Source organism: Channa argus, chromosome 12, assembly GCF_033026475.1.
Source record: "Channa argus isolate prfri chromosome 12, Channa argus male v1.0, whole genome shotgun sequence".
Taxonomy (NCBI): Eukaryota; Metazoa; Chordata; class Actinopteri; order Anabantiformes; family Channidae; genus Channa; species Channa argus.
In genome coordinates, this window is record NC_090208.1 from 9,790,411 (window position 1) to 9,811,340 (window position 20,930).

A 20,930-nucleotide genomic window follows, 5' to 3' on the forward strand; every position below is an offset into this window, starting at 1 on the left:
TTAACTCTAGCTATCCTTGATATTTTTTTATTTTGTAGGGGTTGGAATTAAACACTTTTAGCCACGCCCCCAAAATCTAGCAATACAGATGTCTCTGTGGTGCAATCGGTTTACGCGTTCGGCTGTAAACCTAAGGGTTGATTGTTCAAGTCCACCCAGGAACGTGGTGGCTTCAAGATAACTCTAGCTATTCTTGATATTGCTTTATTTTGTAGGAGTTGGAATTATACACGTGTAGCCACGCCCCCTAAAACTAGCAATACAGATGTCTCTGTGGCGCAATCGGTTAGCGCATTTGGCTGTTAACCGAAAGGTTGGTGGTTCAAACCCACCCAGGGACGTATTGGCTTCAAGGTAACCCTAGCTCTCCTTTACATTGTTTTATTTTGTAGGGGTTGGAATCAAACAATTGTAGCCATGCCCCCTAAATCTAGCAATGCAGATGTCTCTGTGGCGCAATAGGTTAGCGCGTTCGGCTTTTAACCGAAAGGTTGGTTGTTCAAGCCCACCCAGGGATGTGGTGGCTTCAAGGTAACTCTAGTTATTTTAGAAGTAGTTTTATTTTGAACGGGTTAGATTTATACACTTGTAGCCACGCTTGACATTGTTTTACTTTGTAGGGGTTGGAATTCTACACTTGTAGCCACGCCCCCTAAAGCTGTCTCTATGGTGCAAGGTTGGTGGTTAAAGCCCACCCAGGGACGTGGTGGCTTCAAGGTAACTCTAGCTATCCTTGATATTGCTTTATTTTGTAGGGGTTGGCCATGCCCCCTTAAACTAGCAATACAGATGTCTCTGTGGCGCAATCGGTTAGCGCGTTCGGCTGTTAACCGAAAGGTTGGTGGTTCAAGCCCACCCAGGGACGTGGTGGCTTCAAGGTAACCCTAGTTATCCTAGAAGTAGTTTCATTTTATAGGGAGTTTGAGTTATACACTTGTAGCCACGCCCCCTACAACTACCAATACAGCTGTCTCTGTGGTGCAGTTGGCTGTTAACCGAAAGGTTGGTGTTTCAAGCCCACCCAGGGACGTGGTGACTTCAAGGCAACCCCAGCTATGCTTGACATTTTTTTATTTTGTAGGGGTTGGAATTCTACACTTGTAGCCACGCCCCCTAAACCTGTCTCTATGGTGCAAGGTTGGTGGTTAAAGCCCACCCAGGGATGTGGTGGCTTAAACGTAACCCTAGCTATGCTTGACATTATTTTATTTTGTAGGGGTTGGAATCATACACTTTTAGCCACGCCCCCTAAAACTAGCAATACAGATGTCTCTGTGGCGCAATAGGTTAGCGCATTTGGCTGGTAACCGAAAGGTTGGTGGTTCAAGCCCACCAAGGGACGTGGTGGCTTCAAGGTAACCCTAGCTATGCTTTAGCATTGTTTTATTTTGTAGGGGTTGGAATTATACACTTGTTGCCACGCCCCCTAAAACTATCAATACAGATGTCTCTGTGGCGCAATCGGTTAGCGCGTTCGGCTGTTAACCTAAAGGTTGGTGGTTCAAGCCCACCCAGGGACGTGCTGGCTTCAAGGTTATCCTAGAAGTAGTTTTATTTTATAGGGAGTTTGAGTTATACACTTGTAGCCACGCCCCCTACAACTACCAATACAGCTGTCTCTGTGGTGCAGTTGGCTGTTAACCGAAAGGTTGGTGTTTCAAGCCCACCCAGGGACGTGGTGACTTCAAGGCAACCCCAGCTATGCTTGACATTTTTTTATTTTTTAGGGGTTGGAATTCTACACTTGCAGCCACGCCCCCTAAACCTGTGTCTATAGTGCAAGGTTGGTGGTTAAAGCCCACCCAGGGATGTGGTGGCTTAAACGTAACCCTAGCTATGCTTGACATTATTTTATTTTGTAGGGGTTGGAATCATACACTTTTAGCCACGCCCCCTAAAACTAGCAATACAGATGTCTCTGACATATTATTATGTCTACTATATATAGCAATATTTATATATTTTGTAGGGGTTGGAATTCTACACTTGTAGCCACGCCCCCTAAATCTAGCAATGCAGATGTCTCTGAGGCGCAATCGGTTAGCGCGTTCGGCTTTTAACCGAAAGGTTGGTTGTTCAAGCCCACCCAGGGATGTGGTGGCTTCAAGGTAACTCTAGTTATTTTAGAAGTAGTTTTATTTTGAACGGGTTAGATTTATACACTTGTAGCCACGCTTGACATTGTTTTACTTTGTAGGGGTTGGAATTCTACACTTGTAGCCACGCCCCCTAAAGCTGTCTCTATGGTGCAAGGTTGGTGGTTAAAGCCCACCCGGACGTGGTGGCTTCAAGGTAACTCTAGCTATCCTTGATATTGCTTTATTTTGTAGGGGTTGGAATTATACACTTGTAGCCATGCCGCCTAAAACTGTCTCTATGGTGCAAGGTTGGCCATGCCCCCTTAAACTAGCAATACAGACGTCTCTGTGGCGTTAACCTTGTTAACCGAAAGGTTGGTGGTTCAAGCCCACCCAGGGACGTGGTGGCTTCAAGGTAACTCTAGCTATCCTTGATATTGCTTTATTTTGTAGGGGTTGGAATTATACACTTGTAGCCACGCCCCCTAAAACTAGCAATACAGATGTCTCTGTTGCGCAATCGGTTAGCGTGTTCGGCTGTTAACCGAAAGGTTGGAGGTTCAAGCCCACCCAGGGACGTAGTGGCTTCAAGATAACCCTAGTTATTTTAGAAGTAGTTTTATTTTGAACAGGTTAGATCTATACACTTGTAGCCACGCCCCCTAAAACTAGCAATACAGATGTCTCTGTGGAGCAATAGGTTAGTGTGTTCGGCTGTTAACCGAAAGGTTGGTGGTTCAAGCCCACCCAGGGACGTGTTGGCTTCAATGTAACCCTAGTTATACTAGAAGTAGTTTTATTTTATAGAGGGTTGGAATTATACACTTGTAGCCATGCCGCCTAAAACTGTCTCTATGGTGCAAGGTTGGCCATGCCCCCTTAAACTAGCAATACAGCTGTCTCTGTGGTGCAGTTGGTTGTTAACCGAAAGGTTGGTGTTTCAAGCCCACCCAGGGACGTGGTGACTTCAAGGCAACCCCAGCTATGCTTGACATTTTTTTATTTTTTAGGGGTTGGAATTCTACACTTGTAGCCACGCCCCCTAAACCTGTGTCTATGGTGCAAGGTTGGTGGTTAAAGCCCACCCAGGGATGTGGTGGCTTAAACGTAACCCTAGCTATGCTTGACATTATTTTATTTTGTAGGGGTTGGAATCATACACTTTTAGCCACACCCCCTAAAACTAGCAATACAGATGTCTCTGTGGCGCAATCGGTTAGCGCATTTGGCTGTTAACCGAAAGGTTGGTGGTTCAAGCCCACCCAGGGACGTGGTGGCTTCAAGGTAACCCTAGCTATGCTTGACATTGTTTTATTTTGTAGGGGTTGGAATTATACACTTGTTGCCACGCCCCCTAAAACTATCAATACAGATGTCTCTGTGGCGCAATCGGTTAGAGCGTTCGTCTGTTAACCGAAAGGTTGGTGGTTCAAGCCCACCCAGGGACGTGGTGGCTTCAAGATAACCCTAGTTATCCTAGAAGTAGTTTTATTTTATAGGGAGTTTGAGTTATACACTTGTAGCCACGCCCCCTACAACTACCAATACAGCTGTCTCTGTGGTGCAGTTGGCTGTTAACCGAAAGTTTGGTGTTTCAAGCCCACCCAGGGACGTGGTGGCTTCAAGGTAACTCTAGCTATCCTTTACATTGTTTTATTTTGTAGGGGTTGGAATCATACAATTGTAGCCACTCCCCCTAAATCTAGCAATGCAGATGTCTCTGTGGCGCAATCGGTTAGCGGGTTCGGCTTTTAACCGAAAGGTTGGTTGTTCAAGCCCACCCAGGGATGTGGTGGCTTCAAGATAACTCTAGTTATTTTAGAAGTAGTTTTATTTTGAACGGGTTAGATTTATACACTTGTAGCCACGCTTGACATTGTTTTACTTTGTAGGGGTTGGAATTCTACACTTGTAGCCACGCCCCCTAAAGCTGTCTCTATGGTGCAAGGTTGGTGGTTAAAGCCCACCCAGGGACGTGGTGGCTTCAACGTAACTCTAGCTATCCTTGATATTGCTTTATTTTGTAGGGGTTGGCCATGCCCCCTTAAACTAGCAATACAAACATCTCTGTGGCGCAATGGGTTAGAGCGTTCGGCTGTTAACCGAAAGGTTGGTGGTTCAAGCCCTCCCAGGGACGTGGTGGTTTCAAGGTAACCCTAGCTATGCTTGACATTTTTTTATTTTGTAGGGGTTGGAATTGTACACTTGTAGCCATGCTGCCTAAAACTGTCTCTATGGTGCAAGGTTGGCCACGCCCCCTTAAACTAGCAATATAGATGTCTCTGTGGCGCAATGGGTTAGCGCGTTCGGCTGTTAACCGAAAGGTTGGTGGGTCAAGCCCACCCAGGGACGTGGTGGCCTCAAGGTAACCCTATCTATGCTTGACATTGTTTTATTTTGTAGGGGTTGGAATTATACACTTGTAGCCACGCCCCCTAAAACTAGCAATACAGATGTCTCTGTGGCGCAATAGGTTAGCGCGTTCGACTGTTAACCGAAAGGTTGGTGGTTCAAGCCCACCCAGGGACGTGGTGGCTTCAAGGTTATCCTAGAAGTAGTTTTATTTTATAGGGAGTTTGAGTTATACACTTGTAGCCACGCCCCCTACAACTACCAATACAGCTGTCTCTGTGGTGCAGTTGGCTGTTAACCGAAAGGTTGGTGTTTCAAGCCCACCCAGGGACGTGGTGGCTTAAACGTAACCCTAGCTATGCTTGACATTATTTTATTTTGTAGGGGTTGGAATCATACACTTTTAGCCACACCCCCTAAAACTAGCAATACAGATGTCTCTGTGGCGCAATCGGTTAGCGCATTTGGCTGTTAACCGAAAGGTTGGTGGTTCAAGCCCACCCACGGACGTGGTGGCTTCAAGGTAACCCTAGCTATGCTTGACATTGTTTTATTTTGTAGGGGTTGGAATTATACACTTGTTGCCACGCCCCCTAAAACTATCAATACAGATGTCTCTGAGGCGCAATCGGTTAGCGCGATCGTCTGTTAACCGAAAGGTTGGTGGTTCAAGCCCACCCAGGGACGTGGTGGCTTCAAGATAACCCTAGTTATCCTAGAAGTAGTTTTATTTTATAGGGAGTTTGAGTTATACACTTGTAGCCACGCCCCCTACAACTACCAATACAGCTGTCTCTGTGGTGCAGTTGGCTGTTAACCGAAAGGTTGGTGTTTCAAGCCCACCCAGGGACGTGGTGGCTTCAAGGTAACTCTAGCTATCCTTTACATTGTTTTATTTTGTAGGGGTTGGAATCATACAATTGTAGCCACGCCCCCTAAATCTAGCAATGCAGATGTCTCTGTGGCGCAATCGGTTAGCGGGTTCGGCTTTTACCCGAAAGGTTGGTTGTTCAAGCCCACCCAGGGATGTGGTGGCTTCAAGATAACTCTAGTTATTTTAGAAGTAGTTTTATTTTGAACGGGTTAGATTTATACACTTGTAGCCACGCTTGACATTGTTTTACTTTGTAGGGGTTGGAATTCTACACTTGTAGCCACGCCCCCTAAAGCTGTCTCTATGGTGCAAGGTTGGTTGTTAAAGCCCACCCAGGGACGTGGTGGCTTCAAGGTAACTCTAGCTATCCTTGATATTGCTTTATTTTGTAGGGGTTGGCCATGCCCCCTTAAACTAGCAATACAGACGTCTCTGTGGCGCAATGGGTTAGCGCGTTCGGCTGTTAACCGAAAGGTTGGTGGTTCAAGCCCTCCCAGGGACGTGGTGGTTTCAAGGTAACCCTAGCTATGCTTGACATTTTTTTATTTTGTAGGGGTTGGAATTATACACTTGTAGCCACGCCCCCTAAAACTAGCAATACAGATGTCTCTGTGGCGCAATCGGTTAGCGCGTTCGGCTGTTAACCGAAAGGTTGGTGGTTCAAGCCCACCCAGGGACGTGGTGGCTTCAAGGTAACCCTAGCTATGCTTGACATTGTTTTATTTTGTAGGGGTTGGAATTATACACTTGTAGCCACGCCCCCTAAACCTGTGTCTATGGTGCAAGGTTGGTGGTTAAAGCCCACCCAGGGATGTGGTTGCTTAAACGTAACCCTAGCTATGCTTGACATTATTTTATTTTGTAGGGGTTGGAATCATACACTTTTAGCCACGCCCCCTAAAACTAGCAATACAGATGTCTCTGTGGCGCAATCGGTTAGCGCGTTAGGCTGTTAACCGAAAGGTTGGTGGTTCAAGCCCACCCAGGGGTGTGGTGGCTGCAAGGTATCCCTAGTTATCCTAGAAGTAGTTTTTTTTATAGGGGGTTTGAGTTATACACTTGTAGCCACGCCCCCTACAACTACCAATACAGCTGTCTCTGTGGTGCAGTCGGCTGTCAACCGAAAGGTTGGTGGTTCAAGCCCACCCAGGGACGTGATGGCTTCAAGGTAACTCTAGCTATCCTTGATATTGTTTTATTTTGTAGGGGTTGGAATTATACAATAGTAGCCACGCCCCCTAAACCTGTCTCTATGGTGCAAGGTTGTTGGTTAAAGCCCACCCAGGGATGTGGTGGCTTAAACGTAACCCTAGCTATGCTTGACATTATTTTATTTTGTAGGGGTTGGACTCATACACTTTTAGCCACGCCCCCTAAACCTAGCAATACAGATGTCTCTGTGGCGCAATTGGTTAGAGCGTTCGGCTGTTAACTGAAAGGTTGGTGGTTCAAGCCCACCCAGGGACGTAGTGTCTTCAAGATAACCATAATTATTTTAGAAGTAGTTTTATTTTGAACAGGTTAGATCTATACACTTGTAGCCACGCCCCCTAAAACTAGCAATACAGATGTCTCTGTGGCGCAATCGGTTAGCGCGTTTGGCTGTTAACCGAAAGGTTGGTGGTTCAAGCCCAGCCAGGGACGTGGTGGCTTCAAGGTAACCCTAGTTATTCTACAAGTAGTTTTATTTTATAGGGGGTTTGAGTTATACACTTGTAGCCACGCCCCCTACAACTACCAATACAGCTGTCTCTGTGGTGCAATCGGCTGTTAACCGAAAGGTTGGTGGTTCAAGCCCACCCAGGGACGTAGTGGCTTCAAGATAACCCTAGTTATTTTAGAAGTAGTTTTATTTTGAACAGGTTAGATTTATACACTTGTAGCCACGCCCCCTACAACTACCAATGCAACTGTCTCGGAGGTGCAGTAGGCTGTTAACCGAAAGGTTGGTGGTTCAAGCCCACCCAGGGACGTGGTGGCTTCAAGATAACTCTAGTTATTTTAGAAGTAGTTTTATTTTGAACGGGTTAGATTTATACACTTGTAGCCACGCTTGACATTGTTTTACTTTGTAGGCGTTGGAATTCTACACTTGCAGCCACGCCCCCTAAAGCTGTCTCTATGGTGCAAGGTTGGTGGTTAAAGCCCACCCAGGGACGTGGTGGCTTCAAGGTAACGCTAGCTATCCTTGATATTGCTTTATTTTGTAGGGGTTGGAATTATACACTTGTAGCCATGCCGCCTAAAACTGTCTCTATGGTGAAAGGTTGGCCATGCCCCCTTAAACTAGCAATACAGATGTCTCTGTGGCGCAATAGGTTAGCGCGTTCGGCTGTTAACTGAAAGGTTGGTGGTTCAAGCCCACCCAGGGACGTGCTGGCTTCAAGATAACCCTAGTTATTTTAGAAGTAGTTTTATTTTGAACAGGTTAGATTTATACACTTGTAGCCACGCCCCCTAAAACTAGCAATACATATGTCTCTGTGGAGCAATAGGTTAGCGCGTTCGGCTGTTAACCGAAAGGTTGGTGGTTCAAGCACCCCACGGGATGTTTTGGCTTCAATGTAACCCTAGTTATACTAGAAGTAGTTTTATTTTATAGAGGGTTTGAGTTATACACTTGTAGCCACGCCCCCTACAACTACCAATACAGCTGTCTCGGAGGTGCAGTAGGCTGTTAACCGAAAGGTTGGTGGTTCAAGCCCACCCAGGAACGTGGTGGCTTCAAGGTTACTCTAGCTATCCTTGATATTGCTTTATTTTGTAGGGGTTGGAATTATACACTTGTAGCCATGCCGCCTAAAACTATCTCTATGGTGCAAGGTGAGCCATGCCCCCTTAAACTAGCAATACAGACGTCTCTGTGTCTCTCCCTAGTTATCCTAGAAGTAGTTTTATTTTATAGGGGGTTTGAGTTATACACTTGTAGCCACGCCCCCTACAACAACCAATACAGCTGTCTCTGTGGTGCAGTCGGCTGTTAACCGAAAGGTTGGTGGTTCAAGCCCACCCAGGGACGTGATGGCTTCAAGGTAACTCTAGCTATCCTTGATATTGTTTTATTTTGTAGGGGTTGGAATTATACAATTGTAGCCACGCCCCCTAAACCTGTCTCTATGGTGCAAGATTGGTGGTTAAAGCCCACCCAGGGATGTGGTGGCTTAAACGTAACCCTAGCTATGCTTGACATTATTTTATTTTGTAGGGGTTGGAATCATACACTTTTAGCCACGCCCCTAAAACTAGCAATACAGATGTCTCTGTGGCGCAATCGGTTAGCGCATTTGGCTGTTAACCGAAAGGTTGGTGGTTCAAGCCCACCCAGGGACGTGGTGGCTTCAAGGTAACCCTAGTTATCCTAGAAGTAGTTTTATTTTATAGGGAGTTTGAGTTATACACTTGTAGCCACGCCCCCTACAACTACCAATACAGCTGTCTCTGTGGTGCAGTTGGCTGTTAACCGAAAGTTTGGTGTTTCAAGCCCACCCAGGGACATGGTGACTTCAAGGCAACACCAGCTATGCTTGACATTTTTTTATTTTGTAGGGGTTGGAATCATACAATTGTAGCCACTCCCCCTAAATCTAGCAATGCAGATGTCTCTGTGGCGCAATCGGTTAGCGGGTTCGGCTTTTAACCGAAAGGTTGGTTGTTCAAGCCCACCCAGGGATGTGGTGGCTTCAAGATAACTCTAGTTATTTTAGAAGTAGTTTTATTTTGAACGGGTTAGATTTATACACTTGTAGCCACGCTTGACATTGTTTTACTTTGTAGGGGTTGGAATTCTACACTTGTAGCCACGCCCCCTAAAGCTGTCTCTATGGTGCAAGGTTGGTGGTTAAAGCCCACCCAGGGACGTGGTGGCTTCAACGTAACTCTAGCTATCCTTGATATTGCTTTATTTTGTAGGGGTTGGCCATGCCCCCTTAAACTAGCAATACAGACATCTCTGTGGCGCAATGGGTTAGAGCGTTCGGCTGTTAACCGAAAGGTTGGTGATTCAAGCCCTCCCAGGGACGTGGTGGTTTCAAGGTAACCCTAGCTATGCTTGACATTTTTTTATTTTGTAGGGGTTGGAATTGTACACTTGTAGCCATGCTGCCTAAAACTGTCTCTATGGTGCAAGGTTGGCCACGCCCCCTTAAACTAGCAATATAGATGTCTCTGTGGCGCAATGGGTTAGCGCGTTCGGCTGTTAACGGAAAGGTTGGTGGGTCAAGCCCACCCAGGGACGTGGTGGCCTCAAGGTAACCCTATCTATGCTTGACATTGTTTTATTTTGTAGGGGTTGGAATTATACACTTGTAGCCACGCCCCCTAAAACTAGCAATACAGATGTCTCTGTGGCGCAATAGGTTAGCGCGTTCGGCTGTTAACCGAAAGGTTGGTGGTTCAAGCCCACCCAGGGACGTGGTGGCTTCAAGGTTATCCTAGAAGTAGTTTTATTTTATAGGGAGTTTGAGTTATACACTTGTAGCCACGCCCCCTACAACTACCAATACATCTGTCTCTGTGGTGCAGTTGGCTGTTAACCGAAAGGTTGGTGTTTCAAGCCCACCCAGGGACGTGGTGACTTCAACGCAACCCCAGCTATGCTTGACATTTTTTTATTTTTTAGGGGTTGGAATTCTACACTTGTAGCCACGCCCCCTAAACCTGTGTCTATAGTGCAAGGTTGGTGGTTAAAGCCCACCCAGGGATGTGGTGGCTTAAACGTAACCCTAGCTATGCTTGACATTATTTTATTTTGTAGGGGTTGGAATCATACACTTTTAGCCACACCCCCTAAAACTAGCAATGCAGATGTCTCTGAGGCGCAATCGGTTAGCGGGTTCGGCTTTTAACCGAAAGGTTGGTTGTTCAAGCCCACCCAGGGATGTGGTGGCTTCAAGATAACTCTAGCTATCCTAGAAGTAGTTTTATTTTATAGGGAGTTTGAGTTATACACTTGTAGCCACGCCCCCTACAACTACCAATACAGCTGTCTCTGTGGTGCAGTTGGCTGTTAACCGAAAGGTTGGTGTTTCAAGCCCACCCAGGGATGTGGTGGCTTAAACGTAACCCTAGCTATGCTTGACATTATTTTATTTTGTAGGGGTTGGAATCATACACTTTTAGCCACACCCCCTAAAACTAGCAATACAGATGTCTCTGTGGCGCAATCGGTTAGCGCATTTGGCTGTTAACCGAAAGGTTGGTGGTTCAAGCCCACCCAGGGAAGTGGGGGCTTCAAGGTAACCCTAGCTATGCTTGACATTGTTTTATTTTGTAGGGGTTGGAATTATACACTTGTTGCCACGCCCCCTAAAACTATCAATACAGATGTCTCTGAGGCGCAATCGGTTAGCGCGTTCGTCTGTTAACCGAAAGGTTGGTGGCTTCAAGATAACCCTAGTTATCCTAGAAGTAGTTTTATTTTATAGGGAGTTTGAGTTATACACTTGTAGCCACGCCCCCTACAACTACCAATACAGCTGTCTCTGTGGTGCAGTTGGCTGTTAACCGAAAGGTTGGCGTTTCAAGCCCACCCAGGGACGTGGTGGCTTCAAGGTAACTCTAGCTATCCTTTACATTGTTTTATTTTGTAGGGGTTGGAATCATACAATTGTAGCCACGCCCCCTAAATCTAGCAATGCAGATGTCTCTGTGGCGCAATCGGTTAGCGGGTTCGGCTTTTAACCGAAAGGTTGGTTGTTCAAGCCCACCCAGGGATGTGGTGGCTTCAAGATAACTCTAGTTATTTTAGAAGTAGTTTTATTTTGAACGGGTTAGATTTATACACTTGTAGCCACGCTTGACATTGTTTTACTTTGTAAGGGTTGGAATTCTACACTTGTAGCCACGCCCCCTAAAGCTGTCTCTATGGTGCAAGGTTGGTGGTTAAAGCCCACCCAGGGACGTGGTGGATTCAAGGTAACTCTAGCTATCCTTGATATTGCTTTATTTTGTAGGGGTTGGCCATGCCCCCTTAAACTAGCAATACAGACGTCACTGTGGCGCAATGGGTTAGCGCGTTCGGCTGTTAACCGAAAGGTTGGTGGTTCAAGCCTTCCCAGGGACGTGGTGGTTTCAAGGTAACCCTAGCTATGCTTGACATTTTTTTATTTTGTAGGGGTTGGAATTATACACTTGTAGCCACGCCCCCTAAAACTAGCAATACAGATGTCTCTGTGGCGCAATCGGTTAGCGCGTTCGGCTGTTAACCGAAAGGTTGGTGGTTCAACCCCACCCAGGGACGTGATGGCTTCAAGGTAACTCTAGCTATCCTTGATATTGTTTTATTTTGTAGGGGTTGGAATTATACAATTGTAGCCACGCCCCCTAAACCTGTCTCTATGGTGCAAGGTTGGTGGTTAAAGCCCACCCAGGGATGTGGTGGCTTAAACGTAACCCTAGCTATGCTTGACATTATTTTATTTTGTACGGGTTGGAATCATACACTTTTAGCCACGCCCCCTGAACCTAGCAATACAGATGTCTCTGTGGCGCAATCGGTTAGAGCGTTCGGCTGTTAACTGAAAGGTTGGTGGTTCAAGCCCACCCAGGGACGTAGTGTCTTCAAGATAACCATAATTATTTTAGAAGTAGTTTTATTTTGAACAGGTTAGATCTATACACTTGTAGCCACGCCCCCTAAAACTAGCAATACAGATGTCTCTGTGGAGCAATAGGTTAGTGCGTTCGGCTGTTAACCAAAAAGTTGGTGGTTCAAGCCCACCCAGGGACGTGTTGGCTTCAATGTAACCCTAGTTATACTAGAAGTAGTTTTATTTTATAGAGGGTTTGAGTTATACACTCTTAGCCACGCCCCCTACAACTACCAATACAGCTGTCTCGGAGGTGCAGTAGGCTGTTAACCGAAAGGTTGGTGGTTCAAGCCCACCCAGGAACGTGGTGGCTTCAAGGTAACTCTAGCTATCCTTGATATTGCTTTATTTTGTAGGGGTTGGAATTATACACTTCTAGCCATGCCGCCTAAAACTGTCTCTATGGTGCAAGGTTGGCCATGCCCCCTTAAACTAGCAATACAGACGTCTCTGTGGCGCAATGGGTTAGCGCGTTCGGCTGTTAACCGAAAGGTTGGTGATTCAAGCCCTCCCAGGGAAGTGGTGGTTTCAAGGTAACCCTAGCTATGCTTGACATTTTTTTATTTTGTAGGGGTTGGAATTATACACTTGTAGCCACGCCCCCTAAAACTAGCAACACAGATGTCTCTGTGGCGCAATCGGTTAGCGTGTTCGGCTGTTAACCAAAAGGTTTGTGGTTCAAGCCCACCCAGGGATGTGGTGGCCTCGAGGTAACCCTATCTATGCTTGACATTGTTTTATTTTGTAATTGTTGGAATTATACACTTGTAGCCATGCCCCCTAAAACTAGCAATACAGATGTCTCTGTGGCGCAATAGGTTAGCGCGTTTGGCTGTTAACCGAAAGGTTGGTGGTTCAAGCCCACTCAGGGACGTGGTGGCTTCAAGGTAACCCTAGTTATTCTACAAGTAGTTTTATTTTATAGGGGGTTTGAGTTATACACTTGTAGCCACGCCCCCTACAACTACCAATACAGCTGTCTCTGTGGTGCAATCGGCTGTTAACCGAAAGGTTGGTGGTTCAAGCCCACCCAGGGACGTAGTGGCTTCAAGATAACCCTAGTTATTTTAGAAGTAGTTTTATTTTGAACAGGTTAGATTTATACACTTGTAGCCACGCCCCCTACAACTACCAATACAACTGTCTCGGAGGTGCAGTAGGCTGTTAACCGAAAGGTTGGTGGTTCAAGCCCACCCAGGGACGTGGTGGCTTCAAGATAACTCTAGTTATTTTAGAAGTAGTTTTATTTTGAACGGGTTAGATTTATACACTTGTAGCCACGCTTGACATTGTTTTACTTTGTAGGCGTTGGAATTCTACACTTGTAGCCACGCCCCCTAAAGCTGTCTCTATGGTGCAAGGTTGGTGGTTAAAGCCCACCCAGGGACGTGGTGGCTTCAAGGTAACGCTAGCTATCCTTGATATTGCTTTATTTTGTAGGGGTTGGAATTATACACTTGTAGCCATGCCGCCTAAAACTGTCTCTATGGTGAAAGGTTGGCCATGCCCCCTTAAACTAGCAATACAGATGTCTCTGTGGCGCAATAGGTTAGCGCGTTCGGCTGTTAACTGAAAGGTTGGTGGTTCAAGCCCACCCAGGGACGTGCTGGCTTCAAGATAACCCTAGTTATTTTAGAAGTAGTTTTATTTTGAACAGGTTAGATTTATACACTTGTAGCCACGCCCCCTAAAACTAGCAATACATATGTCTCTGTGGAGCAATAGGTTAGCGCGTTCGGCTGTTAACCGAAAGGTTGGTGGTTCAAGCACCCCACGGGATGTTTTGGCTTCAATGTAACCCTAGTTATACTAGAAGTAGTTTTATTTTATAGAGGGTTTGAGTTATACACTTGTAGCCACGCCCCCTACAACTACCAATACAGCTGTCTCGGAGGTGCAGTAGGCTGTTAACCGAAAGGTTGGTGGTTCAAGCCCACCCAGGAACGTGGTGGCTTCAAGGTAACTCTAGCTATCCTTGATATTGCTTTATTTTGTAGGGGTTGGAATTATACACTTGTAGCCATGCCGCCTAAAACTATCTCTATGGTGCAAGGTGAGCCATGCCCCCTTAAACTAGCAATACAGACGTCTCTGTGTCTCTCCCTAGTTATCCTAGAAGTAGTTTTATTTTATAGGGGGTTTGAGTTATACACTTGTAGCCACGCCCCCTACAACAACCAATACAGCTGTCTCTGTGGTGCAGTCGGCTGTTAACCGAAAGGTTGGTGGTTCAAGCCCACCCAGGGACGTGATGGCTTCAAGGTAACTCTAGCTATCCTTGATATTGTTTTATTTTGTAGGGGTTGGAATTATACAATTGTAGCCACGCCCCCTAAACCTGTCTCTATGGTGCAAGATTGGTGGTTAAAGCCCACCCAGGGATGTGGTGGCTTAAACGTAACCCTAGCTATGCTTGACATTATTTTATTTTGTAGGGGTTGGAATCATACACTTTTAGCCACGCCCCTAAAACTAGCAATACAGATGTCTCTGTGGCGCAATCGGTTAGCGCATTTGGCTGTTAACCGAAAGGTTGGTGGTTCAAGCCCACCCAGGGACGTGGTGGCTTCAAGGTAACCCTAGTTATCCTAGAAGTAGTTTTATTTTATAGGGAGTTTGAGTTATACACTTGTAGCCACGCCCCCTACAACTACCAATACAGCTGTCTCTGTGGTGCAGTTGGCTGTTAACCGAAAGTTTGGTGTTTCAAGCCCACCCAGGGACATTGTGACTTCAAGGCAACACCAGCTATGCTTGACATTTTTTTATTTTGTAGGGGTTGGAATCATACAATTGTAGCCACTCCCCCTAAATCTAGCAATGCAGATGTCTCTGTGGCGCAATCGGTTAGCGGGTTCGGCTTTTAACCGAAAGGTTGGTTGTTCAAGCCCACCCAGGGATGTGGTGGCTTCAAGATAACTCTAGTTATTTTAGAAGTAGTTTTATTTTGAACGGGTTAGATTTATACACTTGTAGCCACGCTTGACATTGTTTTACTTTGTAGGGGTTGGAATTCTACACTTGTAGCCACGCCCCCTAAAGCTGTCTCTATGGTGCAAGGTTGGTGGTTAAAGCCCACCCAGGGACGTGGTGGCTTCAACGTAACTCTAGCTATCCTTGATATTGCTTTATTTTGTAGGGGTTGGCCATGCCCCCTTAAACTAGCAATACAGACATCTCTGTGGCGCAATGGGTTAGAGCGTTCGGCTGTTAACCGAAAGGTTGGTGGTTCAAGCCCTCCCAGGGAAGTGGTGGTTTCAAGGTAACCCTAGCAATGCTTGACATTTTTTTATTTTGTAGGGGTTGGAATTGTACACTTGTAGCCATGCTGCCTAAAACTGTCTCTATGGTGCAAGGTTGGCCACGCCCCCTTAAACTAGCAATATAGATGTCTCTGTGGCGCAATGGGTTAGCGCGTTCGGCTGTTAACCGAAAGGTTGGTGGGTCAAGCCCACCCAGGGACGTGGTGGCCTCAAGGTAACCCTATCTATGCTTGACATTGTTTTATTTTGTAGGGGTTGGAATTATACACTTGTAGCCACGCCCCCTACAACTAGCAATACAGATGTCTCTGTGGCGCAATAGGTTAGCGCGTTCGGCTGTTAACCGAAAGGTTGGTGGTTCAAGCCCACCCAGGGACGTGGTGGCTTCAAGGTTATCCTAGAAGTAGTTTTATTTTATAGGGAGTTTGAGTTATACACTTGTAGCCACGCCCCCTACAACTACCAATACAGCTGTCTCTGTGGTGCAGTTGGCTGTTAACCGAAAGGTTGGTGTTTCAAGCCCACCCAGGGACGTGGTGACTTCAACGCAACCCCAGCTATGCTTGACATTTTTTTATTTTTTAGGGGTTGGAATTCTACACTTGTAGCCACGCCCCCTAAACCTGTGTCTATAGTGCAAGGTTGGTGGTTAAAGCCCACCCAGGGATGTGGTGGCTTAAACGTAACCCTAGCTATGCTTGACATTATTTTATTTTGTAGGTGTTGGAATCATACACTTGTAGCCACGCCCCCTACAACTACCAATACAGCTGTCTCTGTGGTGCAGTTGGCTGTTAACCGAAAGGTTGGCGTTTCAAGCCCACCGAGGGACGTGGTGGCTTAAACGTAACCCTAGCTATGCTTGACATTATTTTATTTTGTAGGTGTTGGAATCATACACTTGTAGCCACGCCCCCTAAATCTAGCAATGCAGATGACTCTGTGGCGCAATCGGTTAGCGGGTTCGGCTTTTAACCGAAAGGTTGGTTGTTCAAGCCCACCCAGGGATGTGGTGGCTTCAAGATAACTCTAGTTATTTTAGAAGTAGTTTTATTTTGAAAGGGTTAGATTTATACACTTGTAGCCACGCTTGACATTGTTTTACTTTGTAGGGGTTGGAATTCTACACTTGTAGCCACGCCCCGTAAAGCTGTCTCTATGGTGCAAGGTTGGTGGTTAAAGCCCACCCAGGGACGTGGTGGATTCAAGGTAACTCTAGCTATCCTTGATATTGCTTTATTTTGTAGGGGTTGGCCATGCCCCCTTAAACTAGCAATACAGACGTCTCTGTGGCGCAATGGCTTAGCGCGTTCGGCTGTTAACTGAAAGGTTGGTGGTTCAAGCCCTCCCAGGGACGTGGTGGTTTCAAGGTAACCCTAGCTATGCTTGACATTTTTTTATTTTGTAGGGGTTGGAATTATACACTTGTAGCCACGCCCCCTAAAACTAGCAATACAGATGTCTCTGTGGCGCAATCGGTTAGCGCGTTCGGCTGTTAACCGAAAGGTTGGTGGTTCAAGCCCACCCAGGGACGTGGTGGCTTCAAGGTTATCCTAGAAGTAGTTTTATTTTATAGGGAGTTTGAGTTATACACTTGTAGCCACGCCCCCTACAACTACCAATACAGCTGTCTCTGTGGTGCAGTTGGCTGTTAACCGAAAGGTTGGTGTTTCAAGCCCACCCAGGGACGTGGTGACTTCAAGGCAACCCCAGCTATGCTTGACATTGTTTTATTTTGTAGGGGTTGGAATTATACACTTGTAGCCACGCCCCCTAAACCTGTGTCTATGGTGCAAGGTTGGTGGTTAAAGCCCACCCAGGGATGTGGTGGCTTAAACGTAACCCTAGCTATGCTTGACATTATTTTATTTTGTAGGGGTTGGAATCATACACTTTTAGCCACGCCCCCTATAAGTAGCAATACAGATGTCTCTGTGGAGCAATAGGTTAGTGCGTTCGGCTGTTAACCGAAAGGTTGGTGGTTCAAGCCCACCCAGGGACGTAGTGTCTTCAAGATAACCATAATTATTTTAGAAGTAGTTTTATTTTGAACAGGTTAGATCTATACACTGGTAGCCACGCCCCCTAAAACTAGCAATACAGATGTCTCTGTGGAGCAATAGGTTAGTGCGTTCGGCTGTTAACCGAAAGGTTGGTGGTTCAAGCCCACCCAGGGACGTGTTGGCTTCAATGTAACCCTAGTTATACTAGAAGTACTTTTATTTTATAGAGGGTTTGAGTTATACACTTGTAGCCACGCCCCCTACAACTACCAATACAGCTGTCTCGGAGGTGCAGTAGGCTGTTAACCGAAAGGTTGGTGGTTCAAGCCCACCCAGGAACGTGGTGGCTTCAAGGTAACTCTAGCTATCCTTGATATTGCTTTATTTTGTAGGGGTTGGAATTATACACTTCTAGCCATGCCGCCTAAAACTGTCTCTATGGTGCAAGGTTGGCCATGCCCCCTTAAACTAGCAATACAGACGTCTCTGTGGCGCAATGGGTTAGCGCGTTCGGCTGTTAACCGAAAGGTTGGTGATTCAAGCCCTCCCAGGGAAGTGGTGGTTTCAAGGTAACCCTAGCTATGCTTGACATTTTTTTATTTTGTAGGGGTTGGAATTATACACTTGTAGCCACGCCCCCTAAAGCTGTCTCTATGGTGCAAGGTTGGTGGTTAAAGCCCACCCAGGGACGTGGTGGCTTCAACGTAACTCTAGCTATCCTTGATATTGCTTTATTTTGTAGGGGTTGGCCATGCCCCCTTAAACTAGCAATACAGACATCTCTGTGGCGCAATGGGTTAGAGCGTTCGGCTGTTAACCGAAAGGTTGGTGGTTCAAGCCCTCCCAGGGACGTGGTGGTTTCAAGGTAACCCTAGCTATGCTTGACATTTTTTTATTTTGTAGGGGTTGGAATTGTACACTTGTAGCCATGCTGCCTAAAACTGTCTCTATGGTGCAAGGTTGGCCACGCCCCCTTAAACTAGCAATATAGATGTCTCTGTGGCGCAATGGGTTAGCGCGTTCGGCTGTTAACCGAAAGGTTGGTGGGTCAAGCCCACCCAGGGACGTGGTGGCCTCAAGGTAACCCTATCTATGCTTGACATTGTTTTATTTTGTAGGGGTTGGAATTATACACTTGTAGCCACGCCCCCTAAAACTAGCAATACAGATGTCTCTGTGGCGCAATAGGTTAGCGCGTTCGGCTGTTAACCGAAAGGTTGGTGGTTCAAGCCCACCCAGGGACGTGGTGGCTTCAAGGTTATCCTAGAAGTAGTTTTATTTTATAGGGAGTTTGAGTTATACACTTGTAGCCACGCCCCCTACAACTACCAATACAGCTGTCTCTGTGGTGCAGTTGGCTGTTAACCGAAAGGTTGGTGTTTCAAGCCCACCCAGTTACGTGGTGACTTCAACGCAACCCCAGCTATGCTTGACATTTTTTTATTTTTTAGGGGTTGGAATTCTACACTTGTAGCCACGCCCCCTAAACCTGTGTCTATGGTGCAAGGTTGGTGGTTAAAGCCCACCCAGGGATGTGGTGGCTTAAACGTAACCCTAGCTATGCTTGACATTATTTTATTTTGTAGGGGTTGGAATCATACACTTTTAGCCACACCCCCTAAAACTAGCAATACAGATGTCTCTGTGGCGCAATCGGTTAGAGCATTTGGCTGTTAACCGAAAGGTTGGTGGTTCAAGCCCACCCAGGTACGTGGTGGCTTCAAGGTAACCCTAGCTATGCTTGACATTGTTTTATTTTGTAGGGGTTGGAATTATACACTTGTTGCCACGCCCCCTAAAACTATCAATACAGATGTCTCTGAGGCGCAATCGGTTAGCGCGTTCGTCTGTTAACCGAAAGGTTGGTGGTTCAAGCCCACCCAGGGACGTGGTGGCTTCAAGATAACCCTAGTTATCCTAGAAGTAGTTTTATTTTATAGGGAGTTTGAGTTATACACTTGTAGCCACGCCCCCTACAACTACCAATACAGCTGTCTCTGTGGTGCAGTTGGCTGTTAACCGAAAGGTTGGTGTTTCAAGCCCACCCAGGGACGTGGTGGCTTCAAGGTAACTCTAGCTATCCTTTACATTGTTTTATTTTGTAGGGGTTGGAATCATACAATTGTAGCCACGCCCCCTAAATCTAGCAATGCAGATGTCTCTGTGGCGCAATCGGTTAGCGGGTTCGGCTTTTAACCGAAAGGTTGGTTGTTCAAGCCCACCCAGGGATGTGGTGGCTTCAAGATAACTCTAGTTATTTTAGAAGTAGTTTTATTTTGAACGGGTTAGATTTATACACTTGTAGCCACGCTTGACATTGTTTTACTTTGTAGGGGTTGGAATTCTACACTTGTAGCCACGCCCCCTAAAGCTGTCTCTATGGTGCAAGGTTGGTGGTTAAAGCCCACCCAGGGACGTGGTGGCTTCAAGGTAACTCTAGTTATCCTTGATATTGCTTTATTTTGTAGGGGTTGGCCATGCCCCCTTAAACTACCAATACAGACGTCTCTGTGGCGCAATGGGATAGCGCGTTGGGCTGTTAACCGAAAGGTTGGTGGTTCAAGCCCTCCCAGGGACGTGGTGGTTTCAAGGTAACCCTAGCTATGCTTGACATTTTTTTATTTTGTAGGGGTTAGAATCATACACTTTTAGCCACGCCCCCTAAACCTAGCAATACAGATGTCTCTGTGGTGCAATCGGTTAGAGCGTTCGGCTGTTAACTGAAAGGTTGGTGGTTCAAGCCCACCCAGGGACGTAGTGTCTTCAAGATAACCATAATTATTTTAGAAGTAGTTTTATTTTGAACAGGTTAGATCTATACACTTGTAGCCACGCCCCCTAAAACTAGCAATACAGATGTCTCTGTGGAGCAATAGGTTAGTGCGTTCGGCTGTTAACCGAAAGGTTGGTGGTTCAAGCCCACCCAGGGACGTGTTGGCTTCAATGTAACCCTAGTTATACTAGAAGTAGTTTTATTTTATAGAGGGTTTGAGTTATACACTTGTAGCCACGCCCCCAACAACTACCAATACAGCTGTCTCTGTGGTGCAGTTGGTTGTTAACCGAAAGGTTGGTGTTTCAAGCCCACCCAGGGACGTGGTGACTTCAAGGCAACCCCAGCTATGCTTGACATTTTTTTATTTTTTAGGGGTTGGAATTCTACACTTGTAGCCACGCCCCCTAAACCTGTGTCTATGGTGCAAGGTTGGTGGTTAAAGCCCACCCAGGGATGTGGTGGCTTAAACGTAACCCTAGCTATGCTTGACATTATTTTATTTTGTAGGGGTTGGAATCATACACTTTTAGCCACACCCCCTAAAACTAGCAATACAGATGTCTCTGTGGCGCAATCGGTTAGAGCATTTGGCTGTTAACTGAAAGGTTGGTGGTTCAAGCCCACCCAGGGACGTGGTGGCTTCAAGGTAACCCTAGCTATGCTTGACATTGTTTTATTTTGTAGGGGTTGGAATTATACACTTGTTGCCACGCCCCCTAAAACTATCAATACAGATGTCTCTGTGGCGCAATTGGTTAGAGCGTTCGTCTGTTAACCGAAAGGTTGGTGGTTCAAGCCCACCCAGGGACGTGGTGGCTTCAAGATAACCCTAGTTATCCTAGAAGTAGTTTTATTTTATAGGGAGTTTGAGTTATACACTTGTAGCCACGCCCCCTACAACAACCAATACAGCTGTCTCTGTGGTGCAGTTGGCTGTTAACCGAAAGTTTTGTGTTTCAAGCCCACCCAGGGACGTGGTGGCTTCAAGGTAACTCTA

The 20,930-nt window shown here is 46.3% G+C and overlaps 1 protein-coding gene and 16 non-coding genes across 17 annotated transcripts in view; 16 read left to right on the forward strand and 1 right to left on the reverse strand.

Annotated features, from left to right (window-relative positions):
• LOC137136866 (GRB2-associated-binding protein 1-like) overlaps window positions 1–20,930 on the reverse strand; it is a 240,163-nt gene that overhangs the window by 7,264 nt on the left and 211,969 nt on the right. The window lies entirely within an intron of this gene.
• On the forward strand, window positions 268–341 carry trnan-guu (transfer RNA asparagine (anticodon GUU)). The gene has a single exon. It is a non-coding gene; the product is annotated as a tRNA-Asn (tRNA).
• trnan-guu (transfer RNA asparagine (anticodon GUU)) lies at window positions 792–865 on the forward strand. The gene has a single exon. It is a non-coding gene; the product is annotated as a tRNA-Asn (tRNA).
• trnat-ggu (transfer RNA threonine (anticodon GGU)) lies at window positions 1,269–1,342 on the forward strand. Its single transcript has one exon. It is a non-coding gene; the product is annotated as a tRNA-Thr (tRNA).
• trnan-guu (transfer RNA asparagine (anticodon GUU)) lies at window positions 1,447–1,520 on the forward strand. The gene has a single exon. It is a non-coding gene; the product is annotated as a tRNA-Asn (tRNA).
• Window positions 3,276–3,349, forward strand: trnan-guu (transfer RNA asparagine (anticodon GUU)). The gene has a single exon. It is a non-coding gene; the product is annotated as a tRNA-Asn (tRNA).
• trnan-guu (transfer RNA asparagine (anticodon GUU)) lies at window positions 5,733–5,806 on the forward strand. The gene has a single exon. It is a non-coding gene; the product is annotated as a tRNA-Asn (tRNA).
• On the forward strand, window positions 5,910–5,983 carry trnan-guu (transfer RNA asparagine (anticodon GUU)). Its single transcript has one exon. It is a non-coding gene; the product is annotated as a tRNA-Asn (tRNA).
• Window positions 7,605–7,678, forward strand: trnan-guu (transfer RNA asparagine (anticodon GUU)). Its single transcript has one exon. It is a non-coding gene; the product is annotated as a tRNA-Asn (tRNA).
• On the forward strand, window positions 8,561–8,634 carry trnan-guu (transfer RNA asparagine (anticodon GUU)). Its single transcript has one exon. It is a non-coding gene; the product is annotated as a tRNA-Asn (tRNA).
• On the forward strand, window positions 9,642–9,715 carry trnan-guu (transfer RNA asparagine (anticodon GUU)). Its single transcript has one exon. It is a non-coding gene; the product is annotated as a tRNA-Asn (tRNA).
• Window positions 11,469–11,542, forward strand: trnan-guu (transfer RNA asparagine (anticodon GUU)). The gene has a single exon. It is a non-coding gene; the product is annotated as a tRNA-Asn (tRNA).
• Window positions 13,422–13,495, forward strand: trnan-guu (transfer RNA asparagine (anticodon GUU)). The gene has a single exon. It is a non-coding gene; the product is annotated as a tRNA-Asn (tRNA).
• trnan-guu (transfer RNA asparagine (anticodon GUU)) lies at window positions 14,378–14,451 on the forward strand. The gene has a single exon. It is a non-coding gene; the product is annotated as a tRNA-Asn (tRNA).
• trnan-guu (transfer RNA asparagine (anticodon GUU)) lies at window positions 15,459–15,532 on the forward strand. The gene has a single exon. It is a non-coding gene; the product is annotated as a tRNA-Asn (tRNA).
• On the forward strand, window positions 16,615–16,688 carry trnan-guu (transfer RNA asparagine (anticodon GUU)). Its single transcript has one exon. It is a non-coding gene; the product is annotated as a tRNA-Asn (tRNA).
• trnan-guu (transfer RNA asparagine (anticodon GUU)) lies at window positions 18,328–18,401 on the forward strand. The gene has a single exon. It is a non-coding gene; the product is annotated as a tRNA-Asn (tRNA).